This window comes from Spermophilus citellus (genome assembly GCF_964194105.1).
Source record: "Spermophilus citellus genome assembly, chromosome: 1".
In the NCBI taxonomy this organism is placed as follows: domain Eukaryota; kingdom Metazoa; phylum Chordata; class Mammalia; order Rodentia; family Sciuridae; genus Spermophilus; species Spermophilus citellus.
The window spans coordinates 255,086,050-255,113,515 of NC_138182.1; positions in this window are offsets into that span (position 1 = coordinate 255,086,050).

A 27,466-nucleotide genomic window follows, 5' to 3' on the forward strand; every position below is an offset into this window, starting at 1 on the left:
CAGCATTACTTGCACAACTTCATGCATCACTGTTTCAGGGGTAGCCTGTAGGAACTCTGATCCTGCACAACTTTGCATGACCTCTCATGCTTTCCTCTGAAACTTTGGTGAAATCCCCCATGATTCCTTAACATTAGCACCCTGCAGAACCAGCACCTTGTGTGAGCATGGTGCTCGCAAATTTTAAATTTTCCTTTTTACAGCTTTAAGCCTTCAAATTCCTAACATGTCTTTGAGGCATCTTTCCTATTGTCTCTGTTTAAAGTACTTAGCATCTCTTTCATGGTTGTAATCTCTTTGGTAGGTACACTTTCTTGGCTCTCACTTTTACATTCACTTTTCTGCTCAAACTGCTGGATGATGATGATGATTATGATGATGATGATTGGTACTGGGGAATTGACCCAGAGGCACTTTACTAATTAGTTATATCCCAGGACACTTTTATTTTTATTTTTTAAGTCAGAGTCACACTAAGTTTCTCAGAACCTCACTTATTTACTGAGACTGGCCTTTAATTTGTGACTTTCCTGCCTCAACATCCTGAGTCTCTTGGATTATAGGAATGTGCCATCATGCCCAGCCTAACTGTAGGTTTTTTAAAATCTTTCTTTTCGGCCCTCTGAGCCTGCTACAAGCTGAGCAGCATTCCCCTGCTGGGCGATATTCTCCCATATTTTCAAAATGTTTGATTATGTGCTTTTCTTAATAAGAAGTTAATAATATGAGATTGATATAATTAAGTGGAGGTTACAGTGTTACACCGACAGATCACATGTTGACTGAGTAGAACAACCTTTTCCCATGTTTCTCTGTATATGCATGAGTGTTTTCATGTGTTTCTCTCCCTCTGTGTGTATATGTAAGTTGTATATGTATATATGAATTGTGTGTTTGCATGTGTGTGTTTTCAACAGTCTTTTTGCACCAACTATTAGGCTCCACTGCATAATATTCTGAGATAATACTAGCTATCAACATGATATACTGATCAAAAAATTGAGGAATTTATAATCATCTATTAAATTTAAATGATGCATATAAAGAAAAAAAAAGCTGGGTGCAGTGGTGCACGCCTATAATCCTGGCACATCTGGAGGCTGAGGAAGGATGATCATGAGTTCAAAGTCAGCCTCAGAAACTTAAGAGGTCCCAGGCAACTCCGTGGAACATTGTCTCTATATTAAATACAAAATAATAAAAAGGAAAGGTGGCTGGGGATATAGTCAGTGGTTAAGTGCCACAGTACCAAAGGAAACAGAAGAAAAAGAAAGAAGAAAAGAAGTCACTTGTTTGACTTGTGTTCTTGGGCATCTTTTCAACTAGTAATTATTGGTTATCCCATAAACTGTGAGAATTTTCAGGGGCCATTAACTGTACACTGTCTTCTTGTATTCACTTATATATACAGATATTACATTCTGAACAATTTGATTATGATGTGCCAATTAATGCAATAATATTCATGGTGGAGAGTGAGAAAAAAAGAAAAAGAAAATGAAGGAAACACCAACCAAAATAAGAAAAGGAAACAACAATATAAAATAGGAAACCTGTGCATTTGTATGAAAATTTATATACCCTACATGAATATGAGCCAGTGTTCCCAAAGAAACTAATAGATTCTTGTTGAATAAACGGTTCTGATTAAATAATGAACAGATTCTTTCTTAAAAATATGTTTTAGTTGTAAATGGACACAATACCCTTATTTATTTATTTATTTATTTTTGTGGTGCTGAGGATTGAATCCTGTGCCTTACACATGCTAGGTGAGCCCTCTACCACTGAGCCACAGCCCAAGCCCAGTGACTAGATTCTTGAATGTATGAAAGAGTCCGTCAAATGTGCACTAGTATTTAGTAGGACCTAGATATAAATTTAGACATAAACCAAGATGTATATCTAGATATAAACCTAGATACAACTATTCCCAGTGGCAGTTTATGATAGAGGAAGTGAAAGAAGAGTGAGTGGGGAAATGAAAAAGAGGGGAAAATGACTAGAGTCACAAGGACTTCTCCTTATGTACAAGAGAATGAAAGTGCGATTGACATGACAGTTTGTGGTAAGCGTGCACCCTCAATGCTTGGTTGTCTGCCCTTCCAAGATTCTCTTTCCATTTTTTCTTATTCCAAATATGATATCTAAAACCAGATAGGTTCCCATGTTTCTCTGTTCCTGATATGTTAATTCTGTTTAGAAAGGTCCAAAATCTGCATTTAGCAACTTTTTAATTCTAAACAAATCCAATTCTTTACATTCAAGTTAATTATCTAACCCAATGTACCTAAGGTATGTATGTTGGACAATGATGCATTACTGAATGTGATGTTTGAACTACTAATCCAATCTCTTTTAAGCAATACTACAAGTTACTTGACCCTCTTTAACTTCAATGTTAGAATTTTCCCTAAAGATATTGAAATTCTGTCTTAGAATACAATGTTAGTGTTTTGTTTTCTTTCCATGAATATTGGCAGACTTCTTTTATTCTCATCTATAAACATTTACAATTCTATCATCAGCAGAGCCAGGAAAAAAATGAAGCTAAGCTGCTTGACTAATTGGCTGGTATTAACTTAATTAAACATATTAAGATCCAGATTGATAGTCACTGAGTGACTTTCACAACTCACATGTTCATTTTTGTTAATTCTTTTTTTAGGCCTTTAATGTAATGGACTCAAAAGAAATCACAGTTTTTATTATTTTAAAATATTTGACATATGGGATACCATTATTAACATCACCATAAAATTACATATTTAACAGAGAATAATAAATTTGTTAGGTTAGTAATACTTATAACAGTAACTCCATTACACTTTGAATTTTTTTTCATCTTAGAGAACATTAATGAAAAGTGGGATTATCTGTGAAGAAATTCACTGTTGGCAACTTTTCATTAACATATTAATTCATTTCTTTTATGACCTCTATAAGTACCAGAGTACTGCTGCCTTGGAGAGACCCTAGAGTATTGAGAAAATTGTTTAGAAAAGATTTCTTAATCTTATAAAAAAATAAAATGTAGCTAAGAATCAAATAGAAAATATAGTGATGTAATTTACAACAAATAATCTACAAGTTTCTGAGGGAATGTAAGCAAAATCAGAAACTGGTCAGAACACAGGTATTAAGGATAGACTTTAATAATGGTAACTGTTGGACCAGTTTTAAAATGAGGTAGTTGTAATCAACTACAATGATGATATGTTGGAATTTGTGGGAAGTACTTAGGCCAAGAAGAAAGTATGGAAAGATTAGACAAAGCATAGGAACTTTCTATTAGAAATCAAACAGAGATTATGTTTAATTTCTACGCCTTATTTATTTTTGTTTTCTCATTAGATTGCTACAAAATCAATTGCTGATAAGTAATGCTATCATTTATGTGACTGTTTATAACCCTTGAAAACTATTGTTGCATTACTTTCTTTTCTTTTCATTTTCCAATAAGGATTTCTTATGATTGTATAGACAGGAAACAGAATTTACAAATTCATTTAAATTACAAGTTGATAATGAATTATATATTTTCAAATTACAAAAATCCTTTAAAGTGTGATTAATTATCCTCATCTACAGAGTTCATCAAATGGATCTGAGTCAAATGCTAAAATAGATCATGTACACAGTAGAAATTCAACAGGAATGGATGGAAATTTAAAGAACATTTTATAGTTTGTGATCCTGAGAAACAATAATTATATATATTTTCTGTTGTTTTGTGAATGAACTCTGAACAAGTCTGATTATGGTTGATAATTACTCTTTCATTTTTATGTGACTGTGAAGTAGAATACAAACAGCTGAATGAGCAAATATGTCTATATTAAAACATATATTTCATGACAGTTTATTAGAAAAATACTAAATTTTAAGAAATGGATATATATATATACATATATATATCACATGACTTAACAATATTTGCTTTGTGTATCCTTTCTTCCTACAACTGAATAGGATGACAATATCATATCAGCATGATATAGTAAATAGTGAAACAGGATATTCCAAATAATTTTATACTAAACACAGTTGTTATCATGGATAGAGTAAATTTACATAATGGACTTTTTAAGTGAGGATATTAATATGAATATTCCAAGTACAACAAATCATACAATTTTAACTTAAACCTCTCATGATTGACTTGACCAATTATTATTATTAACAAGTAATTAATTTCCCATGCAAAGAAGACAACTAATTTAAATCTGAGGGCCTAAAGGTTGATGGTCCCTTTCTTTTATATATTTTATATAAATTCCTTATGAATAGTAAAATCCTGCTAATAAGGGCCTTAAAGTGTTTTTTTAACAACTTTTAGGAAGCAATAACATGCAAAATATGCAAATACACTGATTTTCTAAAATTGGGATCAAACTGCTCACAATCTGACCACAAAAGCCAAAGAAAATAAACAAACCATAAACAGAGATAAAAAAGTTTTCATCCTAAAGTAAATAGATCATCTAGACTTAAAATCTAGTCATATTTAAAGTGATTTGTGTCATTTGTCCTTGGAAAAGTACTGGAGGGAAACACTTAGAATGATAGGGAATGAGATGGAAAGTAAATTTAAGTTAAAACTGTATTTTTCTGTAGAATCAGATAATGGAGCAAATTGAATTCTATGTCTAAATCACACACAAAAAAATTATTCATGTCTTATTCTCATCTTCAAAGATTCACTCTCTTTAAATTTTCCCTATAAGTAAGCATAGTGGGGATCCCAATTTTAATTTTAAATGGAAATTGAAATTATTTTTCTGCAGAAGACAACAGAACAAAAGCTTATGTCTTGATTTTCTTTTCTTGACTTAATATATGCTCATTCCACCTGGGACAATCAGGGTGACAATACCTGTGACAAGACCAGAATTACTTTTTCCCTAAAGTTCAGCCAAATCCAATTGTACATCAATTTCCTCCTTTCATAACAAATGGAGAATATTTGATAATTTATTCCAATTGAGCATTAGTAGGTGGCCAGGGACATTTTTCAAACAATCTTTTTGATAAAAATTCTATACTTAAAAACTAAACAAAAATTGTAGATGATCCTTATGTTAGAAAAATAAAGATTCAAAAGTCTACCTCATGTTCAAAGTGTGAAAATTTAGATTCCTTTTTTGCCTTTCAGATCTTCAATCACTACACCATAATGGAAAGTTTAAAGTTGCTCTGTAAGCAGCCATAAACTGGGAAAGGTATCTATTTGACACATATGTCTTAATGGACTAAGCTTCCTTAGTTGAAAAATGGAAATTCTCTCATTTTTCAATTTCAGATTTTGATGACTATTTTTAATATAACCAAACCATGGAGGAGTCATATGGTGCAAAGTGTTAAATATACCCCAAGTGCTATTAAGGGATCTGAATCTCCTATGACAACAGTTTATTTGTTCTATTAAGAAACCATTTTTATGGTCAAAAGCAAATGCACCAATAGAAAGGAAAATAATCTGATATTCTTCACAATTTAACAGAATTCCACAAGTAATACTTGGGTAGAGTGTGCAAAAATGTATATGGATTATGTATCACACATACTCAGTAAAATTATATAACAAAGCAGCAGTACAGAAATCTATAACTGTAAGAAATAGTATGAAAACAATAAATAAGTTTTGATCAAGGGGGTGTAGTAGCCTCAGCCTAGATGGATTCAGATTATAATAATTTTCAAACTTATGCAGGAGGCAAAAGTGAAAAAGAAATGTCAACAGAATCAAGAAATATGGATAGAAATGCATTTTGTTCATTGTGAGAGTGTTGGTAGTTGAAATTCCACTGTGAAGAGTGTTGAATTATAAGATCCATAGTCATTACCACCCTGTTGGGCAATGCTTTTGCTCTTTTTGTCTAGTCTGACCATTACAGACCAAGTCAGTTTATCTTTTGTTGGTTTAATACTCTGATGAAACCCAGAAGGAGTCTTTTAAAATAGATGACAGTGCAAGAGGATCAGAGAGATCGCATACAGGATTATATGTGAAGCAGAAGAAAAACCCTGTAAGAATGAATTATTAATCACATATAGATAATATTCTTTGTTCTTGGAAAGAGAAGAGGTGACCCTCCTGCATCAAGCAAAGAGTGGCAGAAAGAACTTCTAAATTAAAATGAGTAAAACAATCAAACATGTAAAAGGGACTAGGGAAACCTCATGGTACAGTCTAATGCAATGCAAGTAGCTTTTGGAGTCACCATGCCCTACCTGAGCTCCACCTGAGTGGATTCAGACTGACCACTTTTGAGATGGATGTTCATAATTTGTTGGATAAAACCTTACTATTAATATGCCAGTGTGTTCTGAAATGCTGTAATAACAAACTAATTTAAATCTTAGTCCCAATACATGCAAGAGATGAAAATGGTAAGGAGATAATGCAAGTAAAAAGATACTATAAAAAAGCAATATAGGGAGATGTTTGAAGGTGAAAAAATATGATTGAGTAGCTCATTTGAAGATGAGGAGGAGAAACAGGATTCGTATATATTTTTAATATAAAGCTAACAGCATATTCTGTCAGATTAAACGTGTAGATAAAGAGAAGAAAAATAACAAGTGATTCTAAGTTTTCAGGTAGGGAGGAGAAGGTAGTATGAAATTGACTCAAGAGCCTTGCAAGTAACTGAGATTATAATGCAGTTATTGAGGTAGGAGATTCAGTTTTCAATGTGTTAAATCTCAGATATCTATTTATATTTAACTACCTACATAAATATAGAATTCGGGGAAAAATTCTAAGTTAGGTATGCAAACATGAGAAGCATCAACATATAGGTAAAGCTATGAGCTTATGTGAGATGGCTAAGTATGGAGGTGTATACAGGCAGAATCATGAGAGTTGTTTTAGTCAGATGTTTTGCCACTGCAGCCTAAAGACCCAACGAAACCAATTTTAGAGCAGAAAATTTTTATTGGTGCTCACAATTTCAGAGGTCTTGGTCGACAGACAGCTGATTTTATAGCTCTGGAATTGAGGTGAGACAGAACTTCATGGTGGGAGGGTGTGGTAGAGGAAAACAGGTGAGGACCTGGTCACCAGGAAGTAGAGAGAGCATCTCAGCTCAGCTCACAATATACATATCCCAAAGGCACACTCCCAATAACCTACCTCCTCAAGCTGCATCTTACCTGCCTGTAGTCACCATTCTGTTAATCCCTATCCGGGTTATTAATTCACTAATAGGTTTAAGGATCACATAACCCAATCATTTTACCTTTAAACTTTCTTGTACTGCTCCATTCATGAACTTTCAGGAGATACTTCATATCTAAACTATAAAAACAGGATATGCTGGCAGTGTGATGCATAAGAGCAGTCTGCTGAAAAGGTGAATAGTAGCTGAAATCAAAGCCATCCTCTCACCAAGCTGTGTTTTCTGAAGTGGGACTTCTCCATCTGGAGAGCAAACTCTTAATTAGTAAGAATATTCCCTTAAGGGAAGCAGAGTCCCTAGACTAAAAATCAAAGAGCTGACTAAAATGGCACTCCAATACTAAAAGTTGGGAAAGGGCAGTGGTTGCCTGAGGCTTGGATGGGAGGTGCAGGGTGGTGGGTGTGTGTTTGACTGCAAAGGAATACAAGTTAAAGTTTGGACATTAAATATTTTGTATTTTGATGAGGAAAACTAAAAAATGAGGCTCAACTGGCAAAATAGTCAAGAAATGAGAAGCCAGTGATATAAAGAAAATAAAACAAGCAAATACCTCAAAACAATCAAGTCCTCCACCCTTGAATCCATAATGAGCTTCCAAGGGAAGGAATGATTGAAAGACTGATCACTGCTTGTTAATAATACAAATTAAAGTTAGGTCTCTGAATTAGCTACTGTATTTTCCCAAATAGTGTTCGTTGTTGAACTTGAGTAGAAGAGGGAATAAACAGAAAAAAAAAGAAAAAAAGAAAGAAATTTATTTTTGAAGCATAGACAAATGTGCCAGTACTTGGAGAAATAAATGAATTCAAGAGATGGTATCACTCTGTGTATAAATAACTGTACATTTTTAAGGTAAATTTGATTGTTCAGCAGAAAACAAAAACTGATGCAGGAGGGTAAGGTGTTTTCTAAAGCAAGGCCTTGAATTGCAAAATTGAAATAGGGCCAGGTATAAGTTATAGATGCACACACATGCACACATACACATACTCACTTTTGTGTTTAATAAAGTTTGCTAAAAAAAATAGAACGAATAAGTACAAGCTGGAAAGAAATCTCTTTGAATAAACCTCCTATGAGCAATTAGGTTAGGTTATGTGCTAAATGGGATTTCTCCCAAATTCATATTTCCCCAAAATCCATCCCCAGTACTCCAATACCATAGTCCATAAGTATATTTGAAGGAAAGACACGTGAAAAAGTGATTATGTTAAAGTAAGATAATCAGAGTGAGCCCTCGATCAACACTGCTATCTTCATAAGAAGAAGATATTAAGACATACAAGATAAAGATGCCAGAAACCTGCATTCAATGAGAGAAAATAATGTGTGGAAACTGGAAGAAGACAGATATCTGCGGTCCCAGGAGAGAGAACTGAAGAGAAACCAACCCAACTGGCTCCTCAAAGACTGTGATAACATGAATTTCTGTCCTGTAAGCCATCCAGCCTATTATTATACTGTTATGGCAGTTCTTGCAAATTAATAGAGGTTGAAAGCCATCCGACATTAATAAGGAAGTATTACACTCCTTTTAATTCTGTCCAGCAATTACCACCAGGGGTACTAAATAAATACCCAGTGATATAAGTGATGTAGATAAGAGTAAAAACAGTAGTGCACACGTGTAATCCTAGCTGCTCTGGAGGCTGAGGCAGGAGGATTGCAAGTTCAAAGCCAGCCTCAGAGAAAGCCAGGCACTAAGCAACTCAGTGAGACCCTGTCTCTAAATAAAATAGAAAATAGGGCTGGGGATGTGACTCACTAATCATGTGCCCATGAATATTACCCCCACCATTTCTCCCCCACCAAAAAAAAAGAATGAATATAAATGACTAGTCAAACTATGGCTATGTGTTCTGTGTTTAATAATTGCTCACTGCCCCGTATCTATTTCTTAAGCATTGGCACACTCACATATTTATGGTAGGCAGCATAATATACGAGTTGTACCAAAGGAACCATATGGAGAGTCTTTGCAGTTGAATGGTGAATTCTATTAATATGAAGAAGCATAAGGTGAATCTGAAATGTTATATCTTCCCCTAAAGGCAAGAGTGTACCTTATTCTCCATTTCCAGAACCTTTCAGGGCCAATGAATTAATGTTAAAAAAGAAATCCCTCTCTTGGGATAGTCTTATAGCTTTCATGAAGTGTTTTCCATTATAGGCATGATTCAAGATTTAAAAGAATCTTATCTCTAATTATTGTGCACACACTGGTATCTCTTCTGTAGAGCATGTTAAGAAATAAAAATCTAATCACTTACAACTATATCAATAATTCTATTGAGTATGACTTTTAACTCAACAATATTAATATGCAACCAATGAATCACAATTTTTGCATTTTACCTTCTTTGAAGTAGTGATTATTTTTCTTATTTTCATCCTTGCTATGAAACCAATAATGTAGGAATTTAACAGAGCAAATTCTTAAAATTTCTCATTTCCATACATTGCAGTTCATTTCTCTGTAAGTATTTAATGAGGTACATCTTTGTGCAAGATAAAAGTCACTGTCTTTAAATCTCATTTCAATCACATTCTAAGTGGCACACTGCTGAAATCTTTCATTTTTACTAATGCTAAGAAAATGTTTGCTGAAAGCAGATTTGCTCATGCATTCTTTTTGTAAATGTCCTCTTATTCTTTTCCATCAGCTGAGTTGACATTTTCATTGGTCTGTAAGTCTGTAAAGAATGTTGTCTGAAAATATGCATGTTCTAAGGCATTTCTTGTTCTCTGGTGGCAGGCTCTGTGCTGACCCTCTGCAAATCTGAGTTTTGCTGAATCAATGTTTATATCATAACTGTGGTAACAGTACATTGAATCACAGTTTTCTCTGTGATAAAATCTAAACAGGGAAAGAAATTTACATAGCTTCTTATATCATGGAATATTATGAAAAAGACCAAATAGGTATTATAAATAGTAGGTACTGAATAGTCCAATATTTCAACAAAAAGTGTGTTTCTATTTGTACAAGTGAGGAAAGGGCACAGAAAGAAAAAGAGTGGAGAAGAGGGAAAGTGAGAAGGAGGCCAGTCATGGCCATGCAAAGGTAAGTTGCAATAAATATATATACAGATTCAGTTACAAACTTACCTTATTGGTATTTAAATTTTATAAACTATCACTGTATTGTATCCATGTAAAATGAGCTATTCCCATTAATCTGATAATTTTTTGAAAATTTGGTTATAAAATGTTACCCTGACTCACATAGAACTTATATTTCTTCTCCATGATATAGTACTGGATTGTTTGGAAATTTGGGTCTTTTGTAAGTAATTTTTTAAAAAAATATATTGTATTACAAAAGTGCTATACAGAGTTAATGCAATTCCAATCAAAATTACAGTGAATTCCTCATAGACATAGAAAGAGCAATCATGAAATTCATCTGGAAAAGTAAGAGATTCAGAATAGCTAAAGCAATCCTTAGCAAGATGAGTGAAGCAGGTGGCATTGTTATAACAGACCTACAGAGCTATAGTAACAAAAACAGCATGGTATTGACACCAAAATAGACTTGTAGACTAATGGTATAGAATTAGAGGACACAGAGACTAACCTACAATTACATTTATCTTATATTTGATAAAGGTACCAAAAGGGTACATAGGAGAAAAGATAGCCTCTTCAACAAATGGTGCTGAGAAAATTGGAAATCCATATGCAACAAAATTAAATTAAACTCCCATCTCTTACCATGCACAAAACTCAACTCAAAGCAAATCATGAACCAGAAACACTGTGTCTATTATAAAAAAAATGTGGGCCCAAATCTCCATCATTTTGAATTAGGTCAGATTTCCTTAATAAGATTCCTATAGGGCAAGAATTAATAAATGGGATGAATTCAAACCACATAGCTTCTTCTCAGCAAAAGAAACAATCAGAAACGTGAATAGAGAGCCTACAATTTGGGGAAAAAAATTCTTAACACATGCACCCTAGATAGAGCACTAATCCAAAGAACATATAAAGAACTAGAAAATCATAGCACCAAAACAAAACAAAACAAAACAAAACAAAACAAACAAACAAACAAAAAATAAATGGGCCAAGAAACTGAAGAGAAGTATATGAGAAGAAGATACACAATTAACAAATATATGAAAAAATATTTGGCATCTCTAGCAATTAGAGAAATGAAAATTAAAACTACTCTAAGATTTCATCTCACTTCACTGAGAATGGCAGCTATTAAGAATACAAACAACAATAACTATTGGCAAGGATGTGAGAAAAAAAGGCACACTCATACATTGCTAATGGGACTGCAATAGTGTAGCCAATCTGGGAAGCAGTATGGAGATTATTTGGAAAACTGGGAATGGCACCACCATTTGACCCAGCTATCCCACTCTTTCCTTGGTCTATACCCAAAGGACTTAAGAACAGTATACTACAGGGACACAGCCACATCAATGTTTATAGCAGCACAATTCACAATAGCTAAACTGTGGAACAAACGTGAATGCTCTTTGGTAGACAAATGGATTTTAAAAAAATGTGGCATATATACACAATAGAATATTACTCAGCAATAAAAGATAATAAAATCTTTGCATTTGCAGGTACATGGGATGCAGTTGAAGAAAATAATGCTAAGTGAGTTTAGCCAACCACCCCCCACCAACAAAATGGCGAATGTTTTCTCTGATATAAGGTGACTGACTCATAGTGAGGTAGCAGGAGGGAGCATGGGAGAAATAGAGGGACTCTAGATAGGGCAGAGGGGTGGGAAGAGAAGGGAGGGAGCAGGGGGTTAGGAATGATGGTGGAATGTGATGGACATCATTGTAAAAAAAAATGTAGGAAGACATGAATTGGTCTGACCATACTTTGTATACAGAGATATGAAAAATTGTGTTCTATATGTGTAATAAGAATAGTGATGCATTCTGCTGTCATATATTTAAAAAAATAAAAGAAATTTTAAAAAGTGGTGTATTATGCAAAAGTTAAAACTTAAAAACTTGGGAAATACAGTGCAAGTTATGTGACCTGACCTTCCCATATACATACTTGTCATACCACAGTGAACCTCACTTTTATGTGTGTCCACAAGGACCTAAAAACACAAATAAACTGTAAGAAAATATCAGAAAGATCAGGACAGTCAAGGGAGCAGGAGAGTGAAAGTGAAGTACTAGGGACTGAATTAGAACAAATTATCTTCCATGCTTTTATAATCATATTAAAATGAATCCTTAAGTTATGTATAGCTAAAAATAACTAATAAAAAAATCTACAAAAAATTTGGACATGTTAGTTTCATAAATAAAGACCAAAGAGTAATTTTCATCAAAAATATATTAGAAGTTAAGGTGTTTTTTTTCTCTTTCTCATTCCTTTTCTTCTATTATTTTTCTTCCTTTCTTCCTAATATTCTTCTATTTATAAGAATGTAAAAATTGATTTTAGTACTCTCTCATTCATGAACAACTTATTGAAATTAATGTGGATGAGGGAAAATAAATTAAAATAAAATTCAAAATAGATTTTTTTAGATCAAAGTTGCCTTGAATGAAGGAAAATTTTTATTTTTAGTTCTGAAAAATTGTTGGATTATTGTGAGAGGCAGGAAAGTCACCTTGTTCTATCCACAGATAGCTTAAATACTACTGTCAAGAAGACTGAGAAAAATACATGTAAATTATCATGTGATTTATACACCTAAACTGCTATATGGATAGTTATACTAATTTTGTTTTAAATTATTTGATTATTTTTTAATGTGTCTCTTTGGGCTGGGGATGTGGCTCAAGCGGTAGCGCGCTCACCTGGCATGCGTGCGGCCCGGGTTCGATCCTCAGCACCACATACCAACAAAGATGTTGTGTCCCCGAAAACTAAAAAAAAAAATAAATATTAATGTGTCTCTTTATGTAATATTAAAGTGCTGAGTGTCTTTGAACCACGCTATATACTTAGTCAAGGAATGCTTTAACTATACAAATGCCTATTAGTATCAAAATTTTATTTATGTACTAACATATATCCATAGTTTGAAAAATCTAGTATTAACACATCCAAATTAGTTCCATTATCAAGAACTCAATTGTTATACATATTGTTATTGTATATGGCTTTTGTACAGATATAATTTATAATTTTAGCAAACAATTTGGAATGATTCAATTCCTAAGTGGTGTTGAACTGAACTGTACTTCATATATTCATAATAGTTCGCTTTATTAAAATGTGAAGGTCTTAAAATTCTTCATGTGTATGCCATACAGATAATGCTAGTTTAAATTTTAATAGTAAAGTAAAATATAGGTATTTTGAGTCATTGTATGGTAAAAAGAACAATATAAACTTTTTTTTTCATACTAGGAATTGAACTCAGGGGCACTAGACCACTGAATCACATCCCCAGTCCTATTTTGTATTTTATTTAAGGTCTCAGGGTCTCAATGAATTTCTCAGTGCCTCACCTTTGCTGAGGCTGGATTTGAACTCTTGCTCCTCTTGCCTCAGCCTCCCAAGCTGCTTGGATTACTGGTGTGTGCCACTATGCCTGGCAAACTTTTGATTAGTAAGACTCAAGTTATGGTAGAGTTCTTCTGAACTCTATTCTAAGCTTCTTACCTGCATTTTAGTGGTTTTCTGGAAATACTAGGAATTCCTTGGCTTGTAGAAGCATCACTCTGCTCATCTTCACAATACAGGTCCAAATTTAACCTTCATAGTTGAGCATCAGTCCTGTTGGATTAAGGCCTGACCTAATGACTTTATTTTTACTTAATTACTTCTGCTAAGAAACTGGCTTTCAATAAGGTTGCATTATGAAGTACTAGGGCTTAGAATTTTGAACTATAACTTTTAGAGGTGACTTAATTCCACATGTTAAAAAAAATTAAGTAGAAAAGGTTATTACAAAATAATATTAATCTTACAAAAGCTTTATCTAAAACTCTATGCAGATATAGGTCTAGATATATATGACTTCAATTATTAGTAAATTAATCTTGTGGCTAAAGTAATTCTTGTGGGGACAAATTTAAGGTGGTCCTAGACTGAAATGACCTCTCTCAAGAACTGCTGAACATATTTTTCCCTCGGCAGGCTATACCTGTTGGCTCAGGTGACCTTGACAGTGTGGGACACTGTAATTCATTCAGAAGCATTCTCTAAAAACTTCTATGATCTGTCTAGCAGTTTTTCTAGACAAAAATCTTAGCTGGGTTTCTTTTGGGTTTTTCTTTCTGGGTTTCTTCCAGAAAGAAAAATGTCTTGTGGAACCAAACTTCAGGTCTAAAACCACGGTAACTTTCTAGTGTTGGGTCTCTTTATGTAGTTGCCTTTAAATTCCTGGGCACGAAATTACTTCATGAGACAACACAAAGCTTCAAGAAGTCTTCTACTTGCTAATAAACATGACCTTCTTTTCCCTAGAGAAGGGTCAGGGGAAGGAACAGATCATCAGTTCTACCCATGCAAATGTCTTCTCTTCCTCTTTTCACTTCTGTTTGTCATTCCCAGAGTCCATCTAACATCTTCATTCTGAGTTGGAACAACATCTTCTATGACAATAAAAGGAGGTGTATATCCCAATCTTCATGTAAATATGGACTTCAGACCTCTGACTGTGGATCTTGACAGCTAAAAGAATGATAAAAGAACTGGAAAAGCCTTCCCTTCTCAATGATACCTTTGTTCCCAACTAATATCTTGCTGTCAAGTCCAATCTTTCATATTGAAGCTGATTTTTACCAGCATTTACTCTTGGGAATTCTTTTCAAAATTGCAAACTCATCACCCATCTCTAGATGTCAGAAGCAAACAAGAGAAACAATTCTATGTTGTGGAAGAATGAAAGGAAAAACAATTTTGTTGGGCTGGGGATGTGGCTCAAGTGATAGCGCGCTCGCCTGGCATGCGTGTGGCCCAGGTTCGATCCTCAGCACCACATACAAACAAAGATGTTGTGTCCGCCGAGAACTAAAAAATAAATATTAAAAAATTCTCTCTCTCTCTCTCTTTCTCTCTCTTTAAAAAAAAAAAAAGAAAAACAATTTTGTTTCAAAATTTTATTAAGCCTATGAGTCAACCTGTATATATCAAGTGAAAACTTTGTGTTAAAAGTCTTCAAACCTCTCCCTTCTTATTCTATATAAAAGATAAAGTAAGATATTGTAAGCTATAGTCATCCTGCTATGTCATGCAACATTGGAACTTATTCTTCTCTATCTGCATTTAAAGAGTTGGAAATGCTAATTACGATTAATGCTATTAATAACATTGTTATACTTTTTTAAACACACACATCAAAATTACCTGTCAAAGTATAGAGACAGGTAAGAAAATGAGAGCTATTTAGGTAAGAAAACAAGAGCCACTCATAAGTGATTTTAATTTATCATTTCAGATGTAATTCTTAATCCAACAAAAAATACAATATTTATTAGAGAAACGCAACTAAAAAATAATATTTATGTATGTGTGTATACATATATATACATATGTATGTGTGTATATATATGCATATACATATATACACATATGTATGTGTGTATATATGTATATACATATATACACATATGTATATATATGTATATATACAGAAGATTCTTTTTTAGTAAAAACTAGTAATGAATACTTCATGAAATTTACAAGATGTGAATGGTCACTGAGTGAATTCTCCCTAATCCCACCATTCCCTCTTTCTTTTTTACTGAATGGTCTCTCCTCAACTTTTCTCAGATATTGAATAGCCACTTCATGAAGAAAGCACTCATCAAAATGGTATTTATTATATTTTTCTTATATGGCTTTATGGTTTGCTTTGAATTTAAAAATCAGGTCAGTAAAATGGCTTATTTCGATCTGTTTTAAAAGAAGAAAAAAAATTCTCAGATTACCACTTACCCTAGATAGATTTAAAAAAAAAATAATTAAAAGAGAAACAAAAGACTACCTTTGATGTTATCAACATCATTTGCATGAACTAAATTCACGCTGATTAGAGAAAGATATTAATACTTATGCAGATCCACATTTTATCTTAAAATTAAATAATTTGCATTTAATTCTTCTGGATTACTATTGGAGCCTTCCTTGCATTTTGATTTCCCAGTTCACATTTTCTACATGGCTGTTTTAGTCAGCTTTTCAGCTGCTGTGACTAAAGGACCCAATCAGCACAATTATATGGAGAAGAAAAATTTATTTGAGGGCTCACAGTTTCAGAGATCTTAGTCTACAGAAGTCTGGCTCCATTCCTCATGGCTCTTGGTTAATCAGAACATCATGGCGGAAGAGTGTAGCAGAACGAACCAGCCCATAGGTTTATCAGAAAGCGGAGACAGTCTCACTTGCCATATGCAAATATGTACCCCAAAGCCATGACCCAAATTCCCAACTCTTCTAGCCACACCCTACCAATTTAATTATTACTCATTTAATCCCAATCAGTGGATTAATTCACTGACTGGGTTAAGATTTTCACAACTCCATCATTTCTTCTCTGACCCTTGTTACATTGTCTTACATGTGAGTTTTTGGTGGACACTTCAGCTCCAACCATAACAATGATGGTCTAGGAACTTGGCAAAAGGAGGAGACATGGTAGGCTTGCTGAATCACTCATAACAGATCAGTCCCTAATATGGCATTATGTAAAAACATGGATGTGTAACCGATGTGATTCTGCAATCTGTATTTGGGGTAAAAGTGGGAGTTCATAACCCACTTGAATCAAATGTATGAAATATGATATGTCAAGAGCTTTGTAATGTTTTGAACAACCAATAAAAAAAAGAATTATAGCAAAGTTATTTTGGAATAAATATAAAACATTTCAAGACAAAATCTTTAGAAAATGGCAAATTCTATCAATACAAGTGTTACATCAATTATAACGTTTATAAAAATCTGACAAGAACTCAATCACGCACATTTAGTAGGTACATATGCACAGTATGCACGCACATATATGAGTATAAATATACACATGCAAAAATTTGAAATGGGAATTTACATACATATTATTAACAATTAAATTCAACCAATTATATATTGTCTCTTAAGATTTCAGGTAATTATAAGTATGCGCACATTATGAATAAGGGAAGTGGTCTATAACTATTTTAGAGATATGTATAAAAGAAGTACACTCTGAAAGTTTTGAAAATGCTGACATTCATAATATACAAATCAATTGAGGAAACAACCCCTGATTTCAGGAGAAAATTGTAAGTTGAAAAAAGTACATTTTTAATTAGTACTTTAAAAAAATGGTAATTATTCAGCTTATGAATGTATCTAAATGAATCTGACAAAAATAATATATTTTATGAAAAACTGACAACATAATAAAGCATATCTCATTCTAAGATTTTTAAAATTATATTTAAATTTTTCTTTTAGTCGTAGATAAACACAATTCCTTTATTTTATCCATATTTTTAATTTTAATTTGTTATATATTACACCAAAATTCATTACAATTCATATTACACATATAGAGCACAATTTTTCATATCTCTTGTTGTACACAAAATAGAGTCACATAATTCATGTTTTCATACATATACTTGAGGTAATATTGTCCATCTCATTCCACCATCTTTCCTATACCTATATCGCCTCCTTTAATTTCCCTCCTCTTTGCCCTATCTAGAGTTCATCTACTCTTCCCATGCCTCATTCCCCCAATCCATTATGAATCAGCATCCTTAAATCAGAGAAATCATTCAGAATTTGGTTTTTTGAGATTGGCTAATTTCACTTAGAATTATATTCTCTAACTCTATCTGTTTACCTGCAAACACCATGATTTTATTTTCTTTTAATAAAAAATAATATTCCATTGTGTATATATACCACATTTTCTTTACCCATTCACCTATTAAAGGGTATCTGTATTGGTCCCACAGTGTAGCTATTGTGAATTGTCTTTTGGGTATAGACCCAGGAGAGGAATAGCTGGGTCAAATGGTAGCTCAGTTCCAAGTTTCTAGTTACTAGCTTCTTGGAGAATTCTAATTAAAACTCAGGAAAAACAGGTATTATGAGTTTGAAGTAATCTTACATGCAGAGATTAGGTGTGTATTCTTTTCTACTACTGATTGTTTTTATTAATAAAATTTTGGATCATTCATGAATTTCAAGTAAACCACTATTTTTCTATAGATTAGTAAGCTACCTTTCAATAATATACATCCCTGTTCTACATTAAATGTGTACAGTTTATGTTCTGCATAGATTCTGGACTAACAGATATCAATAACCTTGAAAAGGGATATAATTCAGCACTCATTGTACCCCCCCCCAATCATGGAGAGATTCTTACAAATATAATTTGTGGAGTAAAGCTACCCACCAATTTGTCATACTGAATGTTTCTTTTGGTATTGTTTACAAAGTGATTGCCTCACTTCCAACATGATTTCTGACATTGTTTGAGTTATTTGCAAAAACAATATCCAATCTAAATAAATCTAATATAAATAAATAAATGGAGATCTTTTTCCATGCTTCTACTATGTCCGGGCATTCAGAAGAGCTTCTTGATTAAAAAAGACCTGTAGTTAAGCAGTTAGCAAGGTAGATTTATGTCTACAAACTTAAATAATACAAGTCTGATTTATGCACACAAAGCTATGAAGCTTTAATTTATAGATTCTGTGACTGTCTAAAGAATCAATTTTTTTTCAAGGACAGTGGAGATTATCTGGATTTACTTTCTTCTTGTGTTTTCATAATTCAATAAATTGCATATGCTTAACCTTTTTGAATGTCCATATGTTTTTTTTTATAATATATAATATTTTTGTCATTAGAAGATGGACTATTTTTAAGCAGTTTTTATAATTATTGTTCCTCAATAAAAACAATTTTCTTAAGCTTTGATTTCAAACAGGGGTAGTGAGCAAATAAATTACCAAAGCAGAGATAAAATTTTATATTTTAATTAAAAAATATTTGACAAACCAGGAACAGTGGCACACACCTGTAATCCCAGTGGGTGGGGAGACTAAGACAGGAGGTTCATTATTTCAAAGCCAGCCTCAGCAATTTATGGAGGCACTAAGCAACTTAGCGAGACCCTTTTTCTAAATAAAATACAAAATGAGGCTGGGGATGTTGCTCAGTGGTTGAGAACCCCTGAGTTCAATTCCCAGTGCCAAAAAATAAAAATAAAGAAAAAAAATTAAAAATAGGAAAATTGACAAATTTCTACCATTTTTTTCCTACCACAAAAGCATAGCAAAAAGTATTTTGCAGATAAACTTTATCCAGAAAGAAGCTCATGTCACCAGTTTTCTACTCTCCATCATACTTCACGGCTGTCAAAGAAATCCTTCAACCCACTTTTCAATTTTAATGAACACATTTGTTGTTCCTCAAAGTGTTTACAATTCACTGACTAGTCATAAGGAAATAGCTAAAAGAATATGGGGAGGGAAATGTTCTAGAAGGATGAAAGTCTCTATTGTTGTGACTCAATAAGTTTGAATGGTGCCTGGGTCTCAGTGCTGGCACTCAGAACTTCTTATCATCAGGCAGAAAATGGTTATGATGCAAGATGAAAGTGGTATTTGACAAAACTCAGTTGGCATATGTCTCTGCAATTATAATAATAATAATATGTTATAAATATTAACTTAGAGGGAATTGATGGTACAGTACACTTAAAGGTTAGAGAATAATTTACAATGTTCTAATGTAACAGTTGAAAAACCCAAGGGGTTGGGGAGGTTTTAGCAGTTCTGATTTTCTTCCAGCCACTTCAAATTATATGGTAGATGTGATTGTTGGAGATATAGAAGGTATTAGAGAGTATTGTAAAGGTAAACAAGATTTCTCGTATAATCCTATCACACACAAGCAGGTGAAATAGAGCCTGAGATTCTCTAAATTTATCAGTGAATTAGACTAAGTTTAGGAGAGGTGCCTACTTCCCTAATAGTCATGCTCTTTGTGGGTGAGTAGGCTTTGCCCTCTCTGTTGTCTTCTGCCTTGCTCCTTCTTTCCTGACCTCTCTCAGAATTTGCTGTGCAACAGGAGGTAGCTCAACTCATGGCCTTCCCCTTCTCTCCTATAAGCTTACCATATAACTTAACATTGCAGTTAATTTGTAGAGTTTTGTTCACAAATGTCTAATTTCTTCATACATATATTTTGTGTTATAGTTGCAATTTATCTGAAGACAAAATAAAAACATGGAATTATGTTTTGTTTTCCATCTTTCTATCTAATAGAGTTTATCAGGATGCCTAGGAGGTTTCTTCCTGATCATTGAGATGAGAGCTCAGAAGAGACTAGAGGTTGTAGTCACTAGCCCAGTTGTTTATCAGAGAGCAACATCTTCTTTAACTTATCTGGACTTTAAAATGCCTGCTTCAGTCTTACTTTTTTCTGAATTGCTTTAGTATGAGTGCATGTATTTACATAATTTTTGTATCGACGTATACGTATATGTATAATTCTACTGGGAACCTACAAGAAAATAATTAAATTTATAAAAATATCCATAGATAAATATGGAATCTAAGAACTGTAGAAAAAGTGAAGAACTGAAAACAATTCATTCTTCAATCAATGTTTGTCTTCTCTTTCTTTAATTAGTCCCACAGTGGCTATGTTTGAGATCTGGTACTAGTGTTTGAACATGCTGCCCCTATAATTGCAAAGTTCTACAGAGTGACCCTTCAGATTGTATTTATAAAGAAGCCTATAGTGTTTGAATGGCATAGGGATTATTTCTTCCAAATATTCATAAAGTTAACTTTCTTAGAGAATTCCAGTTTGGATTTTTACTCATACTCTGAGCCTGTTATCTCCTTTGAGAAAAAGAGTTCTGCTTCAAACAGGAGTGAGTTATTCCTCAGTCCCACCTCCTGTTTTCAGTTATGCTGAAATATTTGAATTAGATTATAAATAGAGAGTGAAATAATAAAATTTTATGGTTCAAATGATTTATATGTTTATAAATTAAAACAAAATGTAATGATTATAATACTTGTAGAACAATGGATATATTAATAAGTATTTATTAATTCTTATGACAATGCTAATATCCCTTTAAAAACTTATTATTGTGGAAACAATGAGCTTCTGTTTACTTAAAATTTAAATATATAATGAAAACATGCCATGCAACCTACACTATTAGTACTTTGACAGATTTTAAACTAAATGACAGTATACAGTTGCCTATAAATCACTATTTGAAGGAAAAACTAACATGGGAAATGTAGATAATAGAAAACTTTCTGATACAACAAGGAGAGTTAACCTCTTTGGAATGCAAGTCTTTATACAAATAATTCTGAAAAAAAGTAAGTGTCGTATAATTTTTTTAAAGAATTTGCCATTTTTTTAAATCTTCATTTATAAGGCACTATTATTTTATGTGGTGCTAAGGTTTGAGCCCAGTGCCTCACATGTGCAAGGCAAGCGCTCTACCACTGAGCTACAGCCTCAGCCCAAGTGCCTTGTAATTTAATACTGAACAGAAGTAAACCAGCACCAAAGTGCTGAGCAAGATGAAAGCAATGCCAAATGCTTTGTTCAAGGGTAGAAAAAACTTCAGAGGAAAAAAATAAAATGAATTAAATCTCATTAGCACTTGTTTAAAGTTTCTGCCTTAGTGAGGAATTTGCTTAGTCCATCTCTGCATTACCAAAATCTGGCTATTTTTGATTATCATAACCCCACACATTTGAGGAGAATTAAGGCATATTTAGAAAAATTCCACATAGGGAACTTGGAAAAGCTAACAGTAGTCTGATTTTAAATGTAATGTTATTTAACAATAAAGGACCAAAATAAAATATTCTCTTTGAATCTTAGAGAATTTAATTTGAGATATTTTCTATTTTTTAGTATAACATATGTTTCTTTTGACCCCACAACTCTCAGGATTTCACTTGCCAATATTGAAGATAGAGATGCAGAGACACTGATGAATTAAATTTTCCTTTCTTCTTAAATGCTGAACAAATGTGTGAATTTAAGAAATGGGCAGAAAGTCAAAATTCAGAGTTCATAAGACAGAATAATCTAAAATGAGAATGGGTAAGTGGGCAAGGTGTGAGAGCTTATATCAAAAGTGCTCCTAATTAAATTGATCAAAGCTAGTTGCCCAATGCATTCATCTGTGAATACAATGGATACTTCAAAAGGTACTGGTGCTATCATCTTTTGATTTCAGTCTATTATTCTTCACAATAGACACCACTGCACAGCCCAATATAACCATGTTAATTCTATATTTATGTAATTGCAATGGCTTTTTCTATCAGCACACATGCCAGAATGAAGGAAAATCATGCTGCTAAGTACCCCAACCTTTTGGTCTTGTCTGGCTTTGTGGCTGAAAGCATATGTGGCTCTGGTAGCATCTCATGCAGAATGACAGAATAATCATTGGGGCATGAAACCACAACCTGTAGGGAGTTAATCATGACCATTAATCTCTGCCACATTCTTCTATTCTTTGAAGATGGGAGAAGTGACAGAGATTTCATCTTGTTTTCTGCATATAAATAAATCTCAAAGCAGCTTCTTGGCTTTTTGGTGGATTTGAAGAAGAAAAAAAAATGACATTAGCTAATCTCAAGTTGCATATTATTGGAAATTGATAATCACTTCTATTATGAAATAATGTGACCTTTGTATTATGTTCGTCTATTGAGTGGATATATGACCATATTACCAACTTCTTGTTATTGAAGTCCTCAGTCACAGGAATATATTAATAAATTAATAATATAATAAATTTTGGTAGTTTGAGGTTTTTAAAGTGCCGGTGATCACTTTTTACAAAGAGTCAAAACAGAACTCCATGTGATGGAACCAAGAACCACAAGACCTTATGTCAATATGTTTTTCATTGGAAAACAATGGGAAATGTGATGTTTTATTGGAAGTTTGAAAGTTGATTAGGGATTTTTGAACATTTGGAAAAGTAATAAATTATGTTTAAAAAGGTCTAGAAAAAAGTTTTTTGGTGTCTAAGTAAATAATTTATGAAGATAGGACAGTTTTTTTAAAAAACAATTTAATGTATATCCCACATTTTCATCATTCTGGTTCATGTACTCACACACATGGAAAGAATAAACTAAAGCCTCTTTATTGTTTCACATTGTTTGGAATGCCAGAGTGGCTATGACAGTTCAGTTTTAATCTGGCAAAGTCCACAGAAATGTCTTTCTAGGAATGCAGACCCTTAAACCCCTGCTGTTTTCCTCAAGTAGCAATTTAAAAATAAATCTGGATATACAGCAAAAAAATGCAGAATTATCTTTAAAAATTTGGCAATTATCATTATATATTATCACTAATCAATATAATAACAACAATAGCAATGCTAGTTATTTACTGAATATACTTAGAAAAGTATGTTTGTATGTTTGTATCTGTGTATATGCATGCATACATGTATGTTTCTGTATTTGTATATGTATAGTAGATTTTAACATATAAAACTATTACAAACAGCTACATATATACCATATATACAAATTAGGGAGTGTTTATCTAAATATGTATATTTGTATTTTATTTTAAAAATTAAACTAATGTTTTTATGAAATTACTTAATTCAGGACAATTTCAATCATATATATGAATATATACATGCATATTCTAATTTCACTCTTGGATTAATTATCATCTTCTTGGAAGGAGTTCAGAATCAGAAATAAAAGTATATTTGAGATCAGAATAAGGAGGTTATTTATAACATAATTGGGAAGATTTCAACAGTACCATTAAAGTACCTAATAAATTACTGAAGGCTTGAGATCCATTTTGCACATAAAAAAGTGTAAATTAAGATACACCATTATTGTTCTCCGTTCACAGGGGTTTACTTTCCTACAACTTCTATCTAATTTATTATTTCTTCTGAGACTTAGGCAACACATATATCATGTCATATGTGATATCATGAAATTCTGCATTAGCTTAACATGTTTCATATATTTTCTTAATAGAGCAATCACATTTTGAAGTGGTCCTGAATTTCTGAGTGATTATAAAAAAGAGGGGAAAACCCTAAACTCTGATAATGGATTATAGTCACATATAACCTGAAATGCTAGGAGCACAACTAAATGTGGCACAGTGTTGTTTTGTCAACCATGAATACTTAGAATTGTCAATAACAGTCAACCCAAGAGTATCTTCTAGCAGAAACTGAATAATCACACCATTCAGCAAAACTTGAGAACTGTATGTGAATAGACTGAGAATAACTCCAGAATCAGGACTGGTAACTGCAGTCAATATGTACAGATAAAAGCCACTGATGAAGAATACTGCACTGGGCTGAGTATATCACCCATCTTGAGGTGCCTCATGAAATATTGTAAATCAGTAAAAATATTAGTGCTGACTGAAAGAGCTCTGCTTTCACATTGCTGATTCCAAGTTATGACCACTTGGAATGCAGGTATGTTTTATTTGGCATATTCTAATTTCACTCTTTGTGGAAGGAGTTCAGAATCAGAAATAAAAGTATATTTGAGATCAGAATATGGAGGTTATTTATAAACATAATTGGGAAGATTTCAACAATATTATTAAAGTACCTAATAAATTAACTGTAGGCCTGAGTTCAATTTTGCACATAAAAAGCAATTAGGCTTTCCCTTAAAGTATATCAGCCTAAATAGAAAACAATTTTTTGTCCTTTTTCAGATGTGTGTAATGTTAATTTCACACTAAATGTTTCAGTCATTACATTATTATTGAAAATATTGAAGGTATGCTAGTAAAACAGATTTTCAGGTGAAATATTGCCAAAATGACAAAATTAATGATGAGCTTTAGATTTTGTTTACATCATTTTTCCTTTTGCATTATGAAGTTGAGGAAACATACAAAAACACAAACACATCTTTGAAAGTAACCAGAAACCTAGAGAAATAGTAATTAAGATAAACTTAGAATCAAATAATCAAATATATGTAGATGCTAATATACCTGCTATAATAGGTTGCTCAGATCTTCAACATCACAGAATGTATCTTTGTAAAAAGATAAGTAAGACACATAAATTAACCAATAAATTTAAGCAGTTCTTCTTTGGAGAGATTTTTAAAAAGAAGTAAGTCAGTGAGGAATATTCTACATCCCAAGGTGACATCATTAAAAAGACAAGTCAGCAGGGTGTTGCTGTTTTATTCTTTACAGGAGATTCATGTGAAAGATAATTGCATATAGTGATTAAGTCCAGAGTCAACATCTTAGTTTTACCTACAAGGTTTAAGACTCATTGCTTGTGCATCCCTGAACAAGTTATTTATTATCTTAGTATATAGTTTTATATGATGGTAAAAAAATTGCTGAATGCCAGGTAAAGATTTTGTATGAAGTAGCATCAATTACCCTTATTAATATTATTAGCATGAAGAGGAAGAATGATAAATAATACCAAATACTCTTTTTTGTTTAAGTTTATTAGTTATCATTTCAGAAAAACAAATGAAATACTTTATCTCATTTTATACACATAAATGCAAATGTATAATTCAACTATTTTCATGTTTCTATCATGTGTGCTCTGGTTAAACAGAAAAATGAAGGTAGAGCCTGATTGTTTCAAGTTTTTCAGAGATATATATTCTAAAAATATGAAAGCTAATTTTTTTTTTACTTTTTTTCTGTAAAATTTAATGTATTTAGAATATGCATTCATTTTCCTTCAAATGTTTGTGATGAGTTTTTTTTTTTTTTATTCTAGGAAAATCCATTAATACTTATTCTCAAAGATCAGAATTTGACATGTGAAAATATTTCAGAACACAGGTGATTAGCTTTATTGCTAAACCTATTTGTCTATTTTTTTTCTGCCAATTTTGATTTTGCCCAAACTTGTTACAGACAGGTAGATGGTGATTTTAAGATACATTTACAAATAGGAGAAGTATTCACACCCACATATCATAGTTGGTAAGACTCATGTGAGTAAGTTAAAATAGGAAGCTTCAACTCATATGCAAAATAGGATCTTTAGTATTATGGTATAGGATCTTTATGAAAAGAGATGATTCCTAGGAAACCTAAGAAAATGAAAACTAGTAGACAAACAAAAGACACAACTTTATCCAAAAGGGAAAAAAAGAAGATGTTTTAAAAGTGTATTTATTTAGGACACATGAAATTCTATCCATTGACTGGAATTTTATCAGAAAGCAAGATTGTGAATGATTATTAAGGAGAAACAGTGATATATTAAATGTAAAGCAATATAGTCTAGAGTCATTACAACATATATAAAGGCTGTGGTTGTGGCTCAGTGGTAGAGCGCTTGCCTAGCACTTGTGGAGCACCAGGTTTGATCCTCAGCATCACATAAAATATATATATAAATAAAATAAAGTTATTAAAAAGGTTTCAAATGTATAAAACCCAAGCAATTGAGGAATCAACCTAATCATAAGGGGTGTCTCTGTTACTTATGAAGCTGATGTACATTTTGGTAATATTCTTCAAATTTTAAGGTAATGATGGTAAACCATTTAGTAGTCTATCTATTTCTTATTGATCACACATCTAGAAATTATTCTTTCAATATCTGTTATGGGGAGCATAACTGATGCTAGTCCAAACTATAACCAGACAACAGAAAGTTACTTAGTTGATGACTAGAGGACACTGATGTTGATTCATCAAATCTGTTTCCTAAATAACTATTCCTGAATTGCACATGTACAAAGATAAATCATGGTGTAGTTAGTGTTGTATCTGGTCTTTAGTTTTAGCAACATGCCTAAGTCTGTACAAGTTTGGAATAAGTAGATAAATATTAAGAAGACTCAAGTAAATATGTTGGGAATCTTAGGTGTAACGGACAGAGACAAACTATCAATAATCAGATAAAATATTGGATTTGCAGTGGTGATGTTTGGATGTCATGGAATATGCAGGATATAAAAACCATTTTTCTTGTCGAATGTAGGCAAAAATTAGTCAAGAAATAAAATCTAAACTGAGACACAGCACAGGCCAAATGGAAGAAGAAAACATCCCATGCTGAATATAATAATGTTCAATTCAAGCAAAGAGGAACATTCAGGCAGAACAAACTGTTTATATGAAATGCTTTTGAGTGATTCTTAGAAATCATACCATACTGAAGTTTGAGAAGGTTCACAATGAAATATTAAAAACTTTTTAATGAAATTATTTTATAAATTTATGTATGCATTTCTTTTAAATTTTCTTGAGATAGCATACCTTCTTTACATTTTTAATTTTATTCTATCATCTGTTTATCTATCTACCTTTCTATTCATTTATATATG